Genomic DNA, 19,724 nt, shown 5'->3' with positions numbered 1-19,724 from the left:
TTGACACAAATAGAAAATAAAAAAAATCTAGTAAATATGAAATGTATCATTTACCATTTTAACGTAACAAAAATAAAAAGTAAGAATCTGAATAAATGTGTTAAACTATATAATTTCTTAAATAAATGTTTATGGCTAGAGTATGTCCTCTTTGTTAGCAAAAAGAAGCACCAAATTGAAAGCATGCAAATTAACATGTGTTAATGGTTATCAACCAATAAGAATCAACCTTTCTTTAGGAAAGTAACTAAAAGTTACAAATGCTAGCATAATTAAAATCAATTGTTAAAATAAGTGATTTACACTATTTTGATTTAAACTAATCCACCCTGGTTTTAACCACTAAAGTACTTTCAGCAGTGATATGGAAACATAACTTATCCATAGTCAAAGCTATGACTAGCTTTCTAATGCAGTCCCATTTTTGAAACCATCCATGCCTCCAAATTTATCTAAACAGAATCAATCTTAACGTCCCTGTGGGATAAGTATCCATATTTGCCTTGTCCACCATATCCACAGAGCCTAGAAACAATCACATCTACCTTCCTGAGGTTGGTAGAGGAAGGATCTAACCTCCATTCTCACTGTGCTAGACAGGAGAATGGTCTTCTGGAGTCTATTGGTTAGCACTACTGTTTGTGGTAGCCTGCAGCTGGGAAATTAAAGGCTTTGAGGGCATCAAGCAGAAGCAAATAAGACTACATAAACTGAAGAGCAGGGATCGGTAAGCACCCTGGCGGGCCAGGCCGGTTTGTTTACCTGCCATGTCCGCAGGTTCAGCTGATCGCGGCTCACACTGGCTATGGTTCACTGCTCCAGGCCAATGGGGGCTGCGGGAAGGGTGGCCAGCACATCAAAGGTTGCCAACCCCTGATGAAGAGTATGGAAAAGACATTGTTCATCTTAAGCTTTGCATTTGGGTGTACACTCAGGCTGGAGGGGCAAAACCAAGTTTGTGTATGGGTCCACCTGCCTCTCTGTAAATGACATCCCTGATCTGAGGACTTTCTGGGTTCCTAGACCATATTCTGTAGCATGATAACTTAGAAATGCCTTCTCTCAGAAGGAGAACCCAAGTAAAAGGTATTGTTTCATAGAAATCTATCTTTAAAAGTATCTGTGGCAAGGTGCATTAAGGCTGGAGAGGTGTGAATTATTCCTAATGGTTTAGTGAGTCCTCTTGCCTCTCCAGAGGAATTCAACGCTCCTTCAGGATTCCTGTTTGGGGGAGCAGTTTTAATTCTTACCTAGGATGCCAAAGAAGATCTGTGGAAGGGAGCTGCTACAGGGAGGTGCTGAATTCCCTAGATGCCCTAGCCACACTCACCTTCCTGGCCAGTACTACCCACTTTTGCAGCTGCTTTGGCTTGCTCACTGCCTGAAATGCAAGAGAGATTGCAATAGCTTTCCACCACCATAAGATTCCTTGTGTTTCGACAGTGGCATGAATCTAGCTCTTGGTCTCAAATTTACTGTATTATACATTAAAGACTAGCATGGTACTTTCCCTCTGATTTGTTTCATTATTCCTTCTGCCCTAGGTTAATCCTCATATTCATAAATCTCTGTTCTGAAAGCACAAGCCAATGGTATAATTCTTCACTAGTTTGCGTTTAGTGACTGACTTGCATTGAGGGCAGCTTGTGGATTTGCAGGGAAATGAGTTCTATAGAGAACTCTTCATCCTTTTATGTGTTCAGCTTTAAATGCATTGTCTCTCCAAAAGCCTGATCCAATTCCCACTGAAGTCGATGGGACTTTTTGCATTGGCATTAATGGGATTTGAATTGAACTCCACAAACATTCCTCACAAACTGCCCTTAGCAGTTCAAAAATTATTTCATTGTAACCTTTTTCATACTTGCATATTAATAAACATTTTTAGAATAATTGTTTTTCTCTATCCCTTTTCATAATTGTCTTATTGCCAAGAAAGACTGTTTAAAATGGCTGCCTACAGACCTGCATGCCACAGCTGCTGTCAGTTCAGGGACAAGCCTTTACAAAAAACTAAACTCATTTGGTATAGGATCGGATTAACTTTTAATGGGCAAGTACATCTGTGTTTGGGATGGGCATGAAGCTAATTTGCTGTGAATAGAATCTTCTTCACTAGAAAGAAAAGTATTCTTTTGTGTTTCTGATGGTATTTGCTTTTCATGCATTCTTCCCCTTCAGTATGGGTAAAGAATTATAGGTTACTAAATATCTTTTGCTTTTCATTCCAGGAACAGAAACCCGATATAAAACGAGATTAAGATCACAACAATAATTCTTCCTATTGTTTTATGTATACAAATACAGTCTGGAATTTAGTACAAATTGCAGTCAGATTGCAGCAGGGTTTTACGTTTATTTTTTCAAATCATCTCACTGACTAAAGACTGACAGGTGACATTTCCATTGGGTCTGGCGCAAAATATAGTATGATACTTTTATGGATTAGAACCTCACTGGTACTGGTGGGTGTAACAGCTGCATTTCATTCAGGATAACTGTAAAAAGCAATTGAACTCCTTTGTGAAATAAATAGTTGCAACAATAGGAGCCAGTGACTTCCTGGAGGTATCCATTGTTGTGAGGCAGGAACCACCTGCCCTTGTCTGTGCCTGCCGTGGATCAGCTCCCCAACTCCCACAGGCACGGGCAACTGAAACACTCCCCTCGGGGTCTTGGAGTTACTTTACGGGTTGGCACACCGCAGCCCTCAAACCCTCTGAACATCTTCCTGAAGTGTCCAGCCTCTGGTCTACTGGACACTCACTGTATTTACAGATCCATTGCTTCCAAAGAAACAGCATACTTCAGCTTACCAGTTCCACCTTAGATCACTGCCCAGCTTGACACACAGCACTTAGATATGTTTATAGTGAAATCAAGCATATGTTTTTTTTAACAAAGCACAGAGATTCAAGCACTAGCAAGTAGAAGTAATGAAAGCAAATGGTTACATATAGAATACAATCATAATATGCATTCTAGAGCCTAGACTTAATTAACAAGTTACTCTCCTGTCTGGTCGAATATTGTGCACCCAAAATCCTTGCAGTGCTGTCCAGCCAGGCTTGGCTGTGGCCCTCCTTTCATGAGACAAGTACGCTGTCGGTTGCCTCCTAGGTGAAGGATTTTGTGTGTTTTCTTGCACCCCAAGCCTTTTGTCTTTATTGATAAACAGGATACACTCTACTGTTTTTTACCCCGTAAATTTTCTCTCTAGTAGATTTTATTTTGCCCCGGCTCTGTATGCAAATAGACATACAGTGTGAGGCAGAGGATACATAAATGACCAGACAGGGAGACAGGTGTCTATTTCCTCTTATCTGAAAGGAACTTTTCCAGGTATGTCATCTCCTTGTGACCTGCTTTAACTCCAAGACCTTAAGAATATAATTTTTGGTACAGATACTTAACTTATTAAAAATTACCAGTACATACATTTCACAATGAATCTGAGGACCAATGGTTTGCTGGCTCTCAGTAGAGACCTTACATGCCACCCTTTACTAAACTATTATGCATATATTCAACCAGGTCCCTGTAAAACCATCTGTGTCCTCTACTAGTTGGCACCAAGAGACCCCTGAGACACAAGGCCTTCACCCAAAACAAGGCTACATTCAAGTCCGGAGTAGGAGCTAACCATGTAACTCTAGAGGGATTTCCTTGTGATCTGGTAAACTCAGGGCAGGGGAATTGATTGGATTGGAACAGTATATCTGTCTGTGTGAGACAAAAAATGAGAATACCACATAAACAGACACAGAAAAGGAACAGAAAGCTAAGGGACAGCCAGACCAAGCACTGGGATTGTGGCCCTGAGGAAAAGCCGAGAGAGAACGAGCGTTTGGGGCTAAATCCTGGCTAAAACAGGTTTGAAACTGTTAGCAAAGAAAGTCTTGTTTGCTTCCTACTGTGTTCAGGGAAACAGGACTTTGTACATTCTTTGTAAATAAATATGATTGCATCAAAGAAACACCTAGCACCTTCACCAATTTGTCCTCCTAACAGAAATAATCTGCAGGACCCTGAAAACTGGCTAACTGCTTGATTCAAAAATGGGTAATAATACATTATGAAACCCAATTCCTTAAAATCCTCTTTAATGAAGTTGGTAAGTCTTCTTTTAATGAGCTGTGGTGAACCTTCTTAGGTGATTTCTGCTGCAATAAACAATAGAAACAAAGGGCTGATTCAGGAAAAAAGAGTTTGAACCCATGCACTTCTATTTTGCAAGAAAGTGTGCTTGAGAGTCAAGTTATTTTGTGACCAATCCAATGTACAAGCTAATAAAAAGACCATTGCGCTTTCCTGATTCTCTTTCACTCTCCACTTTCTGCATTTCTCTATGTCTTAGCTTCGCCGTTTTGCTATGTACTAATGCAAAATGCCCTCAATAGTGGTAGAAACCGTGTTACTGATAGACTGCCAGAATTGCTAATATGTCCACAAAAAGCACTCAGTCAGGTAGTTAAGATTATAATATATAATTTTAATTGTGTTTGTAATACCTTTGCCAAACAAAATGTCAACATTTTTTTCCTAGTCTGGTTATTAACTCTACTTAAAACTTTTTTTTTTAAAAATGGAGCTATGCTATCTCCTAGAACTGGTAGGGACCCCAAAAAGGCATTGAGTCCAGCCCCCTGCCTTCACTAGCAGAACCAGATGCTTTAGTGGCCCCTCAAGGATTGAACTTAAACCCAGGGTTATAACAGACCAATGCTCAAACCACTGAGCTAGCCCTCCCATGGAGGGTTGATTATCATTGGATTTTCTCTTTCTCTCATGTTATTGTTCTTCCAGTAAAAAGCATTTAGAGTCAAATAGTTCCTGACTTCTAGTTCTGTGCTCAGTCCACTAGATCATACCAACCTCTAAATAATGTTCTGACACTGGCTTAGAAAAGAAGTGCCCTAAAGAGCAGGAGCAGCCCAGGATCGAGTTTTAGTCTTTTGAAATTAGAAATGCAGCTTGAAATTTAGATTCATTCACTTGCCCATGTGTACATGTTGTGTCCATCCTGTGTTTGTGCAACTGAGCTGAGAGAGAGGGAACAAGGGGCCTCCCATTCCCTTGTGTACCCATGCAGGAGTCAGCCACATAGAGAGTTGTTGCACTCATGTTGACTGCAAGGGTTGCTCCTGACTAGTACCAATAGTCAGTTGAAATGGAGTGGGGAAGTGTGAGAAGAAGGCAGGCCCCAGCTGCCAAGGGAAGTATAAGCTGCGCCCCTTTAAGAATGTATCGAGGGACACAGACACTGACAGCTCTGGGAGTTAAGTTTCACAGAGGTTCAATGCTTTCTAGAGCTACTACTGAGTGCTGTATCTTTACACTGACCCTGAGGCAGGCTAGTGCCTTAACAGCATGATAGAGCCTAGCGTTAGAACTCGAAAGGGAAAACTACATCTCCATCTCCTACTGACCTTATGAGAAAGCAGAAGAGAAGAATAAGGATGATATTTCCTTCATTCACTCCTATCTACTGTTAGCACCTTGAAATACGGGAACCTTTGTTGGAATCCTCAGATTGTGTGTGCTCTTCTCTTCTCTTCTTTGGAGGAAGATCCTTGTTACTAAAAATGGCAGCAATGGCTGGTTTAAAAGGCACTGATGATAGGAACAACCTAAGTACATTATGTAAATGCTGAGCTGAGACTTCCTTCCTATTTGACTGTGTTCTTATTAGTATAAAATTGATGCTCTGGACTCCATACATTTTCTAAAAATCTCTCTCCAGGCATCTATGACATTACTCTGTTAATTTCTTGTACTGGATTCAAAGTTTCTCCCAGCTGATCTTACTACCTACTTACATAGAATCATAGAATATCAGGGTTGGAAGGGACCTCAGGAGGTCATCTAGTCCAACCCCCTGCTCAAAGCAGGACCAACACCAACTAAATCATCCCAGCCAGGGCTTTGTCAAACCTGACCTTAAAAACCTTGAAGGAAGGAGATTCCACCACCTCCCTAGGCAACCCATTCCAGTGCTTCACCACCCTCCTAGTGAAAAAGTATTTCCTAATATCCAACCTAAACTTCCCCCACTGCAATTTGAGACCATTACTCCTTGTTCTGTCATCTGCTACCACTGAGAACAATCTAGATCCATCGTCTTTGGAACCCCTTTCAGGTAGTTGAAAGCAGCTATCAAATCCCCCCTTATTCTTCTCTTCTGCAGACTAAATAATCCCAGTTCCCTCAGCCTCTCCTCATAAGTCATGTGCTCCAGCCCCCTAATCATTTTTGTTGCCCTCCGCTGGACTCTTTCCAATTCTTCTACATCCTTCTTGTAGTGTGGGGCCCAAAACTGGACACAGTACTCCAGATGAGGGAAATGATCACATCCCTCGATCTGCTGGCAATGCTCCTATTTATACAGCTCAAAATGCTGTTAGCCTTCTTGGCAACAAGGGCACAACATTGACTCATATCTAGCTTCTTGTCCACTGTAACCCCTAGGTCCTTTTCTGCAGAACTTTTGCCTAGCCACTCGGTTCCTAGTCTGTAGCAGTGCATGGGATTCTTCCGTCCTAAATGCAGGACTCTGCACTTGTCCTTGTTGAACCTCATCAGATTTCTTTTGGCCCAATCCTCTAATTTGTCTAGGTCCCTCTGTATCCTATCCCTACCCTCCAGCATATCTACCACTCCTCCCAGTTTAGTATAATCTGCAAACTTGCTGAGGGTGCAATCCACGCCATCCTCCATATCATTAATGAAGATAGTGAGCAAAACTGGCCCCAGGACCGACCCTTGGGGCACTCCGCTTGATACTGGCTGCCAACTAGACGTGGAGCCATTGATCAATACCCACTGAGCCCGATGATCTAGCCAGCTTTCTATCCACCTTATAGTCCATTCTTCCAGCCCATACTTCCTTAACTTGTTGGCAAGAATATTTTGGGAGACCGTATCAAAAGCTTTGCTAAAGTCAAGAAATAGCACATCCACTGCTTTCCCCTCATCCACAGAGCCAGTTATCTCATCATAGAAGGCAATTAGGTTAGTCAGGCATGACTTGCCCTTGGTGAATCCATGCTGACTGTTTCTGATTGCTTTCCTCTCCTCAAAGTGCTTCAAAATTGATTCTTTGTGGACCCGCTCCATGATTTTTCCAGGGATTAAGGTGAGACTGACTGGCCTGTAGTTCCTTGGATCTTCCTTCTTCCCCTTTTTAAAGATGGGCACTATATTAGCCTTTTTCCAGTCATCTGGGACCTTCCCCAATTGCCATGAGTTTTCAAAGATAATGGCCAATAGCTCTGCAATCACATCAGCCAACTCCTTTAGCACCCTCGGATGCAGTGCATCCGGCCCCATGGACTTGCGCTCATCCAGCTTTTCTAAATAGTCCTGAACCACTTCTTTCTTGCCAGAAGGCTGGTCACCTCCTCCCCATACTGTGCTGCCCAGTGCAGTAGTCTGGGAGCTGACCTTGTTCGTGAAGACAGAGGCAAAAAAGCATTAAGTACATTAGCTTTTTCCACCTCCTCTGTCACTAAGTTGCCTCCCCCATTCAGTAAGGGGCCCACACTTTCCCTGACCTTCTTCTTGTTGCTTACGTACCTGTAGAAACCCTTCTTGTTACTCTTAACATCCCTTGCTAGCTGCAACTCCAATTGTGACTTGGCCTTCCTGATTTCACTCCTGCATGCCTGAGCAATATTTTTGTACTCCTCTCTGGTCATTTGTCCAATCTTCCACTTCTTGTAAGCTTCTTCTTTTGTGTTTAAGATCAGCAAGGATTTCACTGTTAAACCAAGCTGGTCGCCTGCCATATTTACTATTCTTTCTACACATCGGGATGGTTTGTTCTTGCGACCTCAATAAGGATTCTTTAAAATACAGCCAGCTCTCCTGGACTCCTTTCCCCCTCATGTTATTCTCCCAGGGGATCCTGCCCATCTGTTCCCTGAGGGAGTCAAAGTCTGCTTTTCTGAAATCCAGGGTCCGTATTCTGCTGCTCTCCTTTCTTCCTTGTGTCAGGACCCTGAACGTGACCATCTCATGGTCACTGCCTCCTAGGTTCCCATCCACTATTGCTTCCCCTACTAATTCTTCCCTGTTTGTGAGCAGCAGGTCAAGAAGATCTCTGCCCCTAGTTGGTTCCTCCAGCACTTGCACCACTTGCATATATTCGGCCTGTGTAACACTCAGCCCTATTAGAGCTCCCCCTGGCTGGACACTCACCAGTTTGCTGTGTTTGGGGCTTCCTTAATGGGTCCCACTTGCTTTAGGCTTCCCTGGCTCTCAATGGACTGCAGCACAGCCTTTTCCCTTGGCATCTCTGTCACATTTCTTAGACACAGGCTCTGTCTGTCACCCCTTCACAGAAACAGGCCCAGCTGCCCAGGCCCCCAAGATGAGTGCTGCCTCCCAGACTCCTCAGTAGGTTAAGAACATCTTTCCCCAGAACTCCACCCTTCTGAGCACTCTGGGTTTACATTTTAACTCTTTAGGTACATGTGATAGTACAGACACGTAGCCTTTGTAAGGGTTTCTAAATACAACAACTCTTTACTTAGATAGCAGGAGAAAGACAAAGTTCTAGGCAAAATAATAAATACTCCTATATACATTTTCCTGCCTCAGTTACCTCACCACTCTTAAATAAATAAAGATATCCTATCTCCTAGAACTGGAAGAGACCTTGAAAGGTCATCAAGTCCAGCCTCCTGCCTTCACTAGCAGGACCAAGTACTGATTTTACCCCAGATCCCTGAGTGGCCCCCTCAAAGATTGGGCTCACAACCCTAGGTTTAGCAGGCCAATGCTCAAACCACTGAGCTATCCCTTCCCCCTAAGCAGTCTTTGGGCTTAAGCCAGAGTCCTCTAAGGAGTCCTGCATCCTCTCTCTTGCACATAGCTTCTCTGAATCATGGTGGCTGAGTTTTTCTCTCTCTGCTCCAAGTCAGCTTCTTTTGACATTGGCTGGTCGTGCAGTTAAACAGGAGGATCCTGCTCCAATCTTCCTCTCAGCTGCCCAATATTTCTGTGTCTCTGTGAGTTCCCCTGACCCACCCAGTCTCTGTGGTTTTTAAAGGCTAGCATCCACACTTTGGTTTGTTGCTGGCAATTTTCCACCCTCCAAACGCAGCCCATTGCAGAGATGTGGGAGAGAACTGGCTTCCCCTAGGATACAGTTACTCATTTGTTCTCCCCAGGTGGGGTTTCCGCCTGTTCAGATTTTCCCAAGATTGTCCCTTTTTTGAGGTAGCGGTCTTGGGAAATGTGTATGGGTACTCACTACACACTGCCAGCTGTCCACTTTTACAGGCTCGGGATTATCTCAGATGTCTTGTTTTTTTTGTACCTCAGAAACAGCATCCCTCTACCCACATAAAATCCATTCAGGTAAAAATCTATCTAATCATCCTTAACTATTGGCCTATTCATGGATAGAGTTGGTGCCACCCCCTATCTCTTTAGCACAGGGAGCATGTGGCAGTACACAGTAAAAGACAATCATGGGACATAATGACACATAAGTTGTACCTAGACAGATTCCCCAAATGGTCACAGCTTGATTCTTATCTCACTTACACTTGTGTCAAACACCTGTTGCACTTTGACTGCTTGGTGCAGCTCTGGTGATGCAAAGCTGCCATACAGTTGGGTTTATGGCAGTTTCGCATTACTGGCAGAAAGTACTAGTGAATGTGTCTCATTGTCTTCAGTGGAGTTACTCCTAATTTATAGTAATGTCTTTCATAGGCAAAATTCATGTGACTCTTCTATAGACTGTTGTGCAATATTACATGACAACTTCAAACTCAAACTTTTCCAGATTGCGTTTTCCTTTTTATTCCTTCTAGTCTTTCCCTCACAAATTGCCTGTAACTCACATGCATATTTTACTCAGAGTAAATGATGGGTGAATGCCTTCTGCAAAAATACTGCGCTGTGCTCCTGGCAGAGTTGATCACTAGTTGGTCTTGAAGAAATAATATTACAAGCTGATATCATAAAGGACAATGATTGTTCTATTGGCACAGAAGGTGTCAGAAAGTTAAAGGCTTGTTTTCTCTCGTGGTCTTCATTAATGATTCTGTTCATGAAAGCCCACACACTTTTTGTGTTGAATTGGAGCCTGTGCTATAGCTGATCTTAGAATTGAAGATGTACTGGTAAATAGAGAGCTGTTCCTTTGCTGGGTCTTCAGCAGGGTAGCTGGAAAAGGAAAAAGTTGTTCTATGGAAAACATTGGCTCAGTTTAATGATTTAAAAATTGTCAGTAATTCTCCATTTCATAGTCTGTACTGTCAGATGAATATGTCTGTCCTAAAAGTGAATGTCTAACAGTGAAGCTAGTATGCACTTCCTTGCTTTCCATGATGCTTACTAGGTTTTCATCACTACTCAAAAGGCCAGTCAGGTTTCTGAAATAAATCAGGGTCAAGCCGAGTTCTTGGTATCCCATCATGTTCTTCAAGTATTTTTTCTACCATTGGATTACACACATAACAAACTCTGTTTGTAACTTGGCTTGAGAATGCTTTCTTTTCATGGGCTTCTTTTGCAGCTAATATGAAGGATTTCATAAACTTTCAGGAACATTACAACATGGAACAGAGAAATATCCACCCTAGTATCACTATGCAGCATATGACGTATTACTAAATAATTAGTGCTATCTGAACAGGAATATATTTAATTGTGTTATTTCATCACCTCAGGGTAAAAGCTCTGTCAAGGCTGTATCTTGTAAATATATATTTAGGGACATTTCAAATGTACATTATTGATCCAGTGGACCATTAAGAGCTCATGTTTACACAGTTTTGACACGGTAATTGCCTATGAGGTAATTCCATACTCAGGGACTTTTACATGATAGTATATGTTGTTCAGGAGCTCCTCACTATATGTATTCTTGATTTCTTAAGAGTTTCAGAAAATTTCCCCCTATTGCTTCAGTGCAAGTGCCATGAGTTATCTGAAAATAGGCATAGCATATCATATAAGAGAGCTATCAAAATTAGAACTTAAGAACTGCCATACTGAGTCAGACCAATAGGTCATCTAGCCCAGTATCTTGTCTCTGACAGTGGGTCATATCAGAGCTTCAGGGGAAGGGTACAAAACAGGGCAATTGGAATGATCCACCTCTGTCTTCCCCTCCCAGCTGCTTGCAGTCAGAAACTTAGGGTCTTCCTGACCATTTTGGTTTATAGTCACTGATGGACCTATCCTCCATGAACTTAACTAGTTATTTTTAAAATCCAGTTATACTTTGGCCATCACAACATCCCATGATAATGAGTTCCATAGATTAATTGTGCATTATGTGAAAAAGTACTTCCTATTCTTTGTATTAAATCTGCTGCCTATTAATTTCATCATGTTTTTTAATCATGTGAAAGGATGAATAACATTTCTCTATTCATTTTTTCCATACCATCCATGATTTTATAGATCTCGATCATATCCTCCCTGAATTCTCTCTTTTCTAAACTGAACAGCCCTAACCTTTTTAGTCTCTCCTCCTATGGAAGACATTCTCAACTTTGGATCACCTTTGTTGCCCTTCTCTGAACCTTTTCCAACTCCACAGTATTCAAGGTGTAGGCACACACCATGGATTTATATAGTGGTATTATAATATTTTCTCTTATTTTCTATCCCTTTCCTAATGGTTCATTATAATTCTGTCAGCCTTTTGCAGGCTGCTGCACACTGAGGTGAAGTTTTTAGAGAACTATTCATGATGACACCAAGATCTCTTTCTTGAGTGGTAATAGCTAATTTAGAAACCATCATTATATATTTGTAGTTGGGATTATTATTTTTTTTTTTTTTTGCAATGTGCTTCACTTTACTTTTATCAATGTAGAATTTCATCTGTCTTCTTGTTGTTCAGTTATCCAGTTTTGTGAGGTCCCCTGTAACTCTTCGCTGTCAGCATTGGACTTAGCTATCTTGAATAATTTTGTATCATCTACAAACTTTGCCACTTCGCTGTTCACTCCTTTTTCTAGACCAGTAATGAATATGTTGAACAGCACAGGTCCCAGTACAGAACCTTGGGGGACTTGCTGTTTACTTCTCTCCAATATGAAAACTGACCATTTATTCCTATCCTTTGTTTTCTCTGTTTTACCCAGTTACTGAACCATGAGAGGACTTTCCCTGCTTTCGCATGACTACTCAATTTCCTTAAGAGCCTGTGGTGAGAGACCTTGTCAAAGGCTTTCTGAAAATCCAAATACTCTGTATTGACTAGATCGCCCTAATCCACATGCTTGTTGACAGCTTCAAAGAATTCTAATAGATTGGTGATGCATGACTTCCCTTTAAAAAAGCCATGTTGACTCTTCCCCAACAAATCAAATGTATCTGATAATACTGTTCTTTACTATAATTTCTGCCAATTTGCATAGTACTGAAGTTAGGCTTACTGCCCTGTAATTGCTAGAATCACCTCAGGAGCCCTTTTTAAAAATTGGCATTACATTAGCTAGCTTGCAGTCATCTGGTACAGAGCCTTCTTTCAGATAGGTTACAAAATACAGTTAATAGTTCCGTAATTTCATATTTGAGTTCCTTCAGAACTCTTGGGCGAATACAATTTGATCTTGCTGACTTATCATAGAATCGTTGAACTGGAAAGGACCTCGCGAGGTCATCTAGTCCAGTCCCTTGCACTCAAGACAGGACTAAGTATTATCTAGACCATCCCTAACAGGTGTTTGTCCAACCTGTTCTTAAAAATGCCTAATGGTGGAGATTCCACAACCTCCCTAGGCAATTTATTCCAGTGCTTAACCACCCTGACAGTTAGGAAGTTTTTCCTAATGTCCAACCTAAACCGCCCTTGTTGCAATGTAAGCCCATTGCTTCTTGTCCTATTCTCAGAGGTTAAGAAGAACATTTTTTCTACCTCCTCCTTGTAATAACCTTTTATGTACTTGAAAACTGTTATGTCCCCTCTCAGTCTTCTCTTCTCTAGACTAAACAAACCCAATTTTTTCAATCTTACCTCATAGGTCGTTTTTTCTAGACCTTTAATCCTTTTTGTTGCTCTTCTCTGGACTTTCTCCAATTTGTCCACATCTTTCCTGAAATGTGGCGCCCAGAACTGGACACAATACTCCAGTTGAGGCCTAATCAGCGCGGAGTAGAGCGGAAGATTTACTTCTCGTGTCTTGCTTACAATACTCCTGCTAAAATATCCCAGAATGATGTTTGCTTTTTTTGCAACAGTGTTACACTGTTGACTCATATTTAGTTTGTGATCCACTATGACGCCCAGATCCCTTTCCGCAGTACTCCTTCCTAGGCAGTCATTTCCTATTTTGTATGTGTGCAACTGATTGTTCCTTCCTAAGTAGCGTACTTTGCATTTGTCTGAGGCTCTATCGTGGTGTTTTTAAACAGTTCCCATGCTGCTTGCAGACATTTAATCCTTGTGACATTGATAAAGTAATTATTTCTCTAATAATAATAATAAACCAATTATATTATACCATTGTACAAATCACATCATCTACATCCTCTACATTTCCCTTTCAGATTAATTCATAAAACTAATACTACTTTTCGGGTACATTTTAACGTTATAATTGGAGGTACCTGCACGGGATTGGTTATGCTGCTTTCGCATAAACAGATAGCAAAACATGTTTTTTGCATCTCAGTTACTTGCATTTCAAATGAAGGAAGACAGACAAACAAAACAAATATGAATGCTCCATGAGAAACTGATAGGAGAGCGACTCATTCTATACTAGAAGTTAAACGCAAAATGGCGCCTACCTCACAATTGTTCCTCTGGAGACTCTCCTACTTTAAGATACACAGAAACATAATAACATCTCATTTCAGCAATCTTCATTTGCTCTTTTGGGGTCCCCTTTATCCCCTTTCAACTACTGATTTCTGTAAAACACAACCTCGAAGTAGCAATAAAACATATGCAGTAATAATACATCTAATTTGAAAGTTATAGGGTGGGCTGGCAGCAAACCTATCTTTACATTTCCTACTCCTTTCCATTCAAAAAGAGTATTGTGACCTATTTTTGAAATCGATAACATCTCATTGTTTGTAGTACACCTCCGAAATTTGGCAAAGAGAAGACGTATTTGGCCAATTAAATTCTGCTCAGGTTTGGCTGAGTTATATAGGGTGACCAGATGTCCCGATTTTATCGGACTGTCCCGATATTTACTTGTTTGTCCCGCGTCCCGACCGATGTTCGGTCAGGATGTGAATTGTCCCGATATTTTGCCCTCTGGCGCGGAGGGGGCTCGCGCCCCCCTGCCCCAACTCTGTCCCGACTCCGCTCTCTCCCTCCCTCCCCCATTGGATCCCTCCCCAAATCCCCGCCCTGGCCCCGGCCTCAGCCCCGCCCCCTCACTGCCTCATTGGATCCCTCCCCAAACCCCCACCCTGGCCCCACCTCTTCCCCAAGCACGCCACATTCCTCCTCCTCCCCCCTCCCTCCCAGGCTTGCGCTAATCAGCTGTATGGCGGCGCAAGCACTGGAGGGAGGGGGAGAAGCAGGATGCGGCAGCCCACTCAGGGGTGGTGGAGGCAGAGCGGAGGCGAGCTGGTGTGGGGGGGCGGGGCATGGAGCTGCTGGTGGGTTCTCAGCCCCACCAATTTTTCGTATGCTCCGTCGGCTCTTGTTTTTTTTGTTTTTGTTTTTTTGCTCCACCGCGCCCCCGCCCCCAGCGTCCCAATATTTCACCTCTCTCATCTGGTCATCCTAGAGTTATAAATTGTCAACATTTTCTTTTTCACATTTGTGCATGCCACAGGGAAATATTGGCAGCATGCCAAAATGATTACTAAATATATAGACAATCTAAAGACAGGCAGATGCCACCCACAAAAAGCAGCAGCAGTAGACACTGTACTGAAAAAGCCTGGGAGCTGTTGGGAAGGGAGTGAGGAAGGGTTGTGGGGAGAAAGCCAGGCCAGGCTCCCACCAACTACTTCTTGGACTGAGTACATGGTACCAGTTGCTCATTCTCCCTCTTCCCCCAGCTGCCCATCACCAACCCCAGGATAACAGCCTTCTTTTGCTGCTGGTTAAAGTACATAGGCCTGTAGCTCAAAGTAGTAGCAGCTGCTTTTCAGTGATCAAAACCTAGTGATGAGGGATTTGTTAGAGTTGCACAAAAATGTAAGTAACTTGCATTAAAAAAAAACCACTCTCTGCTAAAAGAAATTATTTAGGCTGCAAAATCAAGTACTGAAAGTTAGGAAATGCCAGGATTAAGGATTCATGTGCAACCTCAATTTAGACCCTTTGTCCATATGCATTATGATATGGTCTTAAATTATATGATCACATACTGATTTTTTCCACAGTACACCTGCATTATTCAGTGCATAGGATGGCAGCAAACGAGGGCAGAATTTAGGTTTGAAAGACCACCCATTTCTAATTTTTGAGTGCTTGACATTGCAACCTAAATAACTTCCTTTTAACATCATTTATTTTGTATGTGATAATATCAAGGATGTCACATATCATCTTCAAGAGAGGCAGCTGCTGCCATAAAGTCAAATAGCAAATGCTGGAGGTGCTCAAATGAAGCTGTTGATTTTATATATGTATATATAATTTAAGAATATAAAAAAAATTAATTTGTTTGGGGGAAGAAATCCAAGACTATACCTAATATTGGGGATTATTCTTTCTTATTCCCTCTTTCCGTATTTTAGAAATAACATTTAAAGCATCATTGTGAAAAATAGTTTTTAAAAAGGCGATATAGATTGCAATGATAAAGCTGTGTATTGCAAAAATGGAAGGGTAAGAATCTCAACTGGTGTAAATTGATATAGCTCCATTTACTTCAAAGAGCTAATGCTGATTTACACCAGTTGAGAATCTGTTCCGGATTGTTTAAAAATACCAGTGCACTGTAATGAGTGACTTAGCAATTATAATGCTGATAACACGATAACCTGTAATCAAACACAGTCTCGGTTCAATGATGTATAATGAACCCATAGTAATCAGATTACACATATCTGCATCTAATCTAAATATCCAAACCCATAATAATAGTAATTAATAAGTACCTGGCATTTACATTGCATTTTCAACCCAAGTATATTAATGCCCTTTACAAACATGAATCTAACAATAGCCTTGTGAGGTAGGTTAATATTGTTATCCCAGAATTACAGCTGAGGAAAGAGAGGCATAGAGAGTTCACGTGACTTGCCCAAGGTTCCATAAAGAAACAGAATGGGTTTAGATGGGTGCATCTGCCCCTGAATACAATTTGTGTTGCACCTGCCTATGCCAGGGTTGACTTTGGTTCCAGGCTTGTGTCTTAACCACAAGACCATTGTTCAGCCTTTGAATTGTAAACAACAGTGAGAAGAAGGATGGTCTAGTGGTTAGGACACTAACCTAGGACTTTGGGATACCTGAGTCCAAGTCCCTTCTCTGCCACAGACCTTAGGCAAACACCTTACTCTCTCTCTGCCTCAGTTCCCCATCAGTAACATGGGTATGATAGTATTTCCCTAAATGTATTAAAGTGTGTGTAGTATAGGGTGACCAGATCATCACTGACGGGAAATATCAGGACGCAGGGGGGATATTGGGACGCGCGGGGGGGGGAGCAAAAAAAAGTAAAAAAAAAAAAAAAAAAAAAAAAAAAAGCTGTTTTGCAGGTGCCGGCCGCGCCGTGGCTGCTGCCCCTCCCCGCCCCATGGCACATGCAGCACGTCCCGCCGCCCCACGGGGAAGGAGCCGCTGGAGCGAGAGGCGCGGGGCTCCGGACCCCGGCAGCGGCGGGGGAGAGCGGCTCAGGCCCGCGCGAGTGGGCACATAAAGTTTATTAGCTGGGGGAGGGGGGACGCCGGCCAGCTCCTCACCCTGCATTGTAGGGGGGTAGCGTCCCCGCCCCGCGCCAGCATGTTGCGCCGGCCGCCGCAGGCCAGGTAAGGAACCGAGTCCTCCCTCCCCCGGCTCCTCAGCTGAGCGGCATTCCTCCTCCCTCCCAGGCTTGCTGCTGTAATGCCAGCTCAAGCCTGGAGGGAGGGGGTGGTAGCCGGCTTCCAGTTCCTGCGGCTTGTGAGTACGGGCACCGGGCGGGCAAAGGGGGCTGGCAAGGGGGCTGCTTCCCCAGGAGGGTGCCGGGGGGCTCAGCTGAGGAGCCAGGACGGGGGGGGCGGGGGCGACTCGGCTCCTTACCTGGCCTGTGGCGGCTGGTGCGACGTGCTGGCACAGGGCGGGGAGCCGGCCGGGGTCCCGTCCAAGCCGATAAACTTTACATGGGCCACTCGTGCGGCCCCGAGCCGCTCTCCCCCGCTGTTGCCGGGGTCCGGAGCCCCCCCGTCTACCTCCTGGGGGAGCAGCCCCGTTGCCAGCCCCCCTTGCCCGCCCAGTGCCCCTACTCACCAGCTCCAGGAACTGGAAGCCGGCCACCACCCCCTCCCTCCAGGCTTGCCCCGCCATTACAGCAGCAAGCCTGGAAGGGAGGAGGAGTGCCACATGCATGGGGAAGAGGCGGGGCCAGGGCGGGGATTTGGGGAGGGAGCCAATGGGGGATAGAGGGGGCGGAGTTGGGGGGGGCAAGAGCTCTTCTGGGAGGGCAAAATTGCTTGTTTGTCCAGTGTCCCGACCGCACATTGGTCGGAATGCGGGACAAACAAGCAAATATCGGGACAGTCCCGATAAAATCGGGACATCTGGTCACCCTAGTGTAGTATTCAGATACTGAGGGATGGGAGCCAACTATCTTAAACAGTCAGAACAACATCTTGTATCAAACTTTGTCATATTCTTCAACCCTTTTGTTTGGTTACACAGGCACAGTACTGAGCTCTGGTGCTAAGATTTGTTCAGTGGGCGTCCCGTCAGGACATGGAGAACCCAGCTTTTCTCCACTATACCTGGGTGTATCAGGAAGTAATTTAGGTTAGGGAGCTAGAAGTAGTTCTTGGGAGGTTCAGGAATTGAGAGACAGGTATTTAGGTTAGGGATTGAATTCAAGACCAAGCGACAATCAGGTTTCAAGTATAGAAATCTTGTGAAATCTAACCATAAAGGAAAGTTGTTCTATTGAGACCTGAGCTGCATCTGAGCCCAACCTGAAAAATAGGCCACTTTTTGGTTTTGGAATCAGTCCAAAAATTTAAAGGGGTTCAGAGTCTAATTTCTGGGTTTGGCTCACTTCTAATACAGACACTAGCTGGGGTCTTGGAACAATTTGTATAGTATGGGAGCTGAGAGCTATTGAAACAAACAGTAAACCCGGTATATAATGGAAACCATTTCAAGACACGGGGTGCTGCCACACCCCCAGCACCCCTAGTTCCAGCACCTATGGACACTAGTTCAGATTTCAAGACAAATTTCAATTTAAAAATGTGACATGTTTGTGATTTATAAGAAAGAAATTAAGGCAGCCATGGTTACTGACTTCCATCCTTTTTCTTTTATTTATTCTTAAATTTTTAAATAAATGTAGTGCATAGAAGAACTAGGAGATTTAAATACTAAAAGTGTATTAGAAAGGCACCTCTATGAAAATGTGGTCCTCGGTATGCATAGCACCTTAATTTTATTAAATTCATATAGTATCAGATGAACGGTTCCCCCCCACACTTGTGTGTGCGTATACAGATAGATAGATAGATAGATATAGCTTCTGGCCTGGTTTGAGACCTTGCAAATCAGGAATAAGAGTACATTTTAAGGCCAGTTATTCACCTCTGAAAATAGTGAGATTTATAAGGGCTCCCCTGACAGATGACCCTTTAACAACATTGTATCATATTCAAGTATACTTAAGCTTCTCCTGCTCTATGCTGGGTAAATTGAACAGCAGATTCCAACAACACTGTGCCACAGATGTCTCTTCTATACACACCATATGTTCACTATACACACTTGTGATTATGTAGGATTTGTATATTTATGGTCTATGTAAATAAACGGGAACAGTTTTTTTTCAAAATAGATACTGAAGTAATGAAAGTTTCTGAATGCACTTTACTGTAGGATTAACATAAATAGAGCAGCACTCAAAACATCTATACAATGAAATTCTTTGGAAAGGATGAACAACATTCAATAGATGTTGTGTGATGCTGAAGTATGACTATTGTAGCATATGTAAACATTGTGCAGTATAAATCCTCTAGTGTGCATAGGAAATGGCAGACCCGTTTTTTTGGGGGTTTTTTTAGCATTCAAAGCATTTTATGTAATGTATTTATAATGTTATTCAACCAAAAATAGTGGTCAGAAAAGAGTATTGTGATCACCATAATAATGTGTCAATCATGTTTGTTTGACATATATTTATTTGATATGTCATAGATAAGAGTAAACTCCAGAATGTAAATGTATGCATATATCTTCTAATTTCCTGATTGGGCATTCTGTTATCCCACTTTTTATTAATCTGGACTGTGTACCTGACTATTCTAACATCATATGTAGAGAATTATTTGGCACTGAAACTTGTATTGCAGAAGTATTGTATTGTGAAAACAGCATTTATTGGGGAAGGACTTGCAGCATGGTGGTGTCATGGAAACATGGTTAAAAGAGGGCTTTGCGTGTGGGTACTATTTAGTAGAGTTTGATAAATAGAGATAAACCTGCTTTGTGATTGTGTTTGTAAATGAGTCTTAAATTTAAATGATCACTCTTTGAAGGGGCATACTCTTCATTATTTGCTGTCACCATTCAGGAAGATGTTAAGGAATCCTGAAATTTTCATAAATTCTAATGC

This window comes from Trachemys scripta, chromosome 1 (genome assembly GCF_013100865.1).
Source record: "Trachemys scripta elegans isolate TJP31775 chromosome 1, CAS_Tse_1.0, whole genome shotgun sequence".
Lineage (NCBI taxonomy): Eukaryota > Metazoa > Chordata > Testudines > Emydidae > Trachemys > Trachemys scripta.
This window is presented reverse-complemented; position numbering follows the sequence as displayed.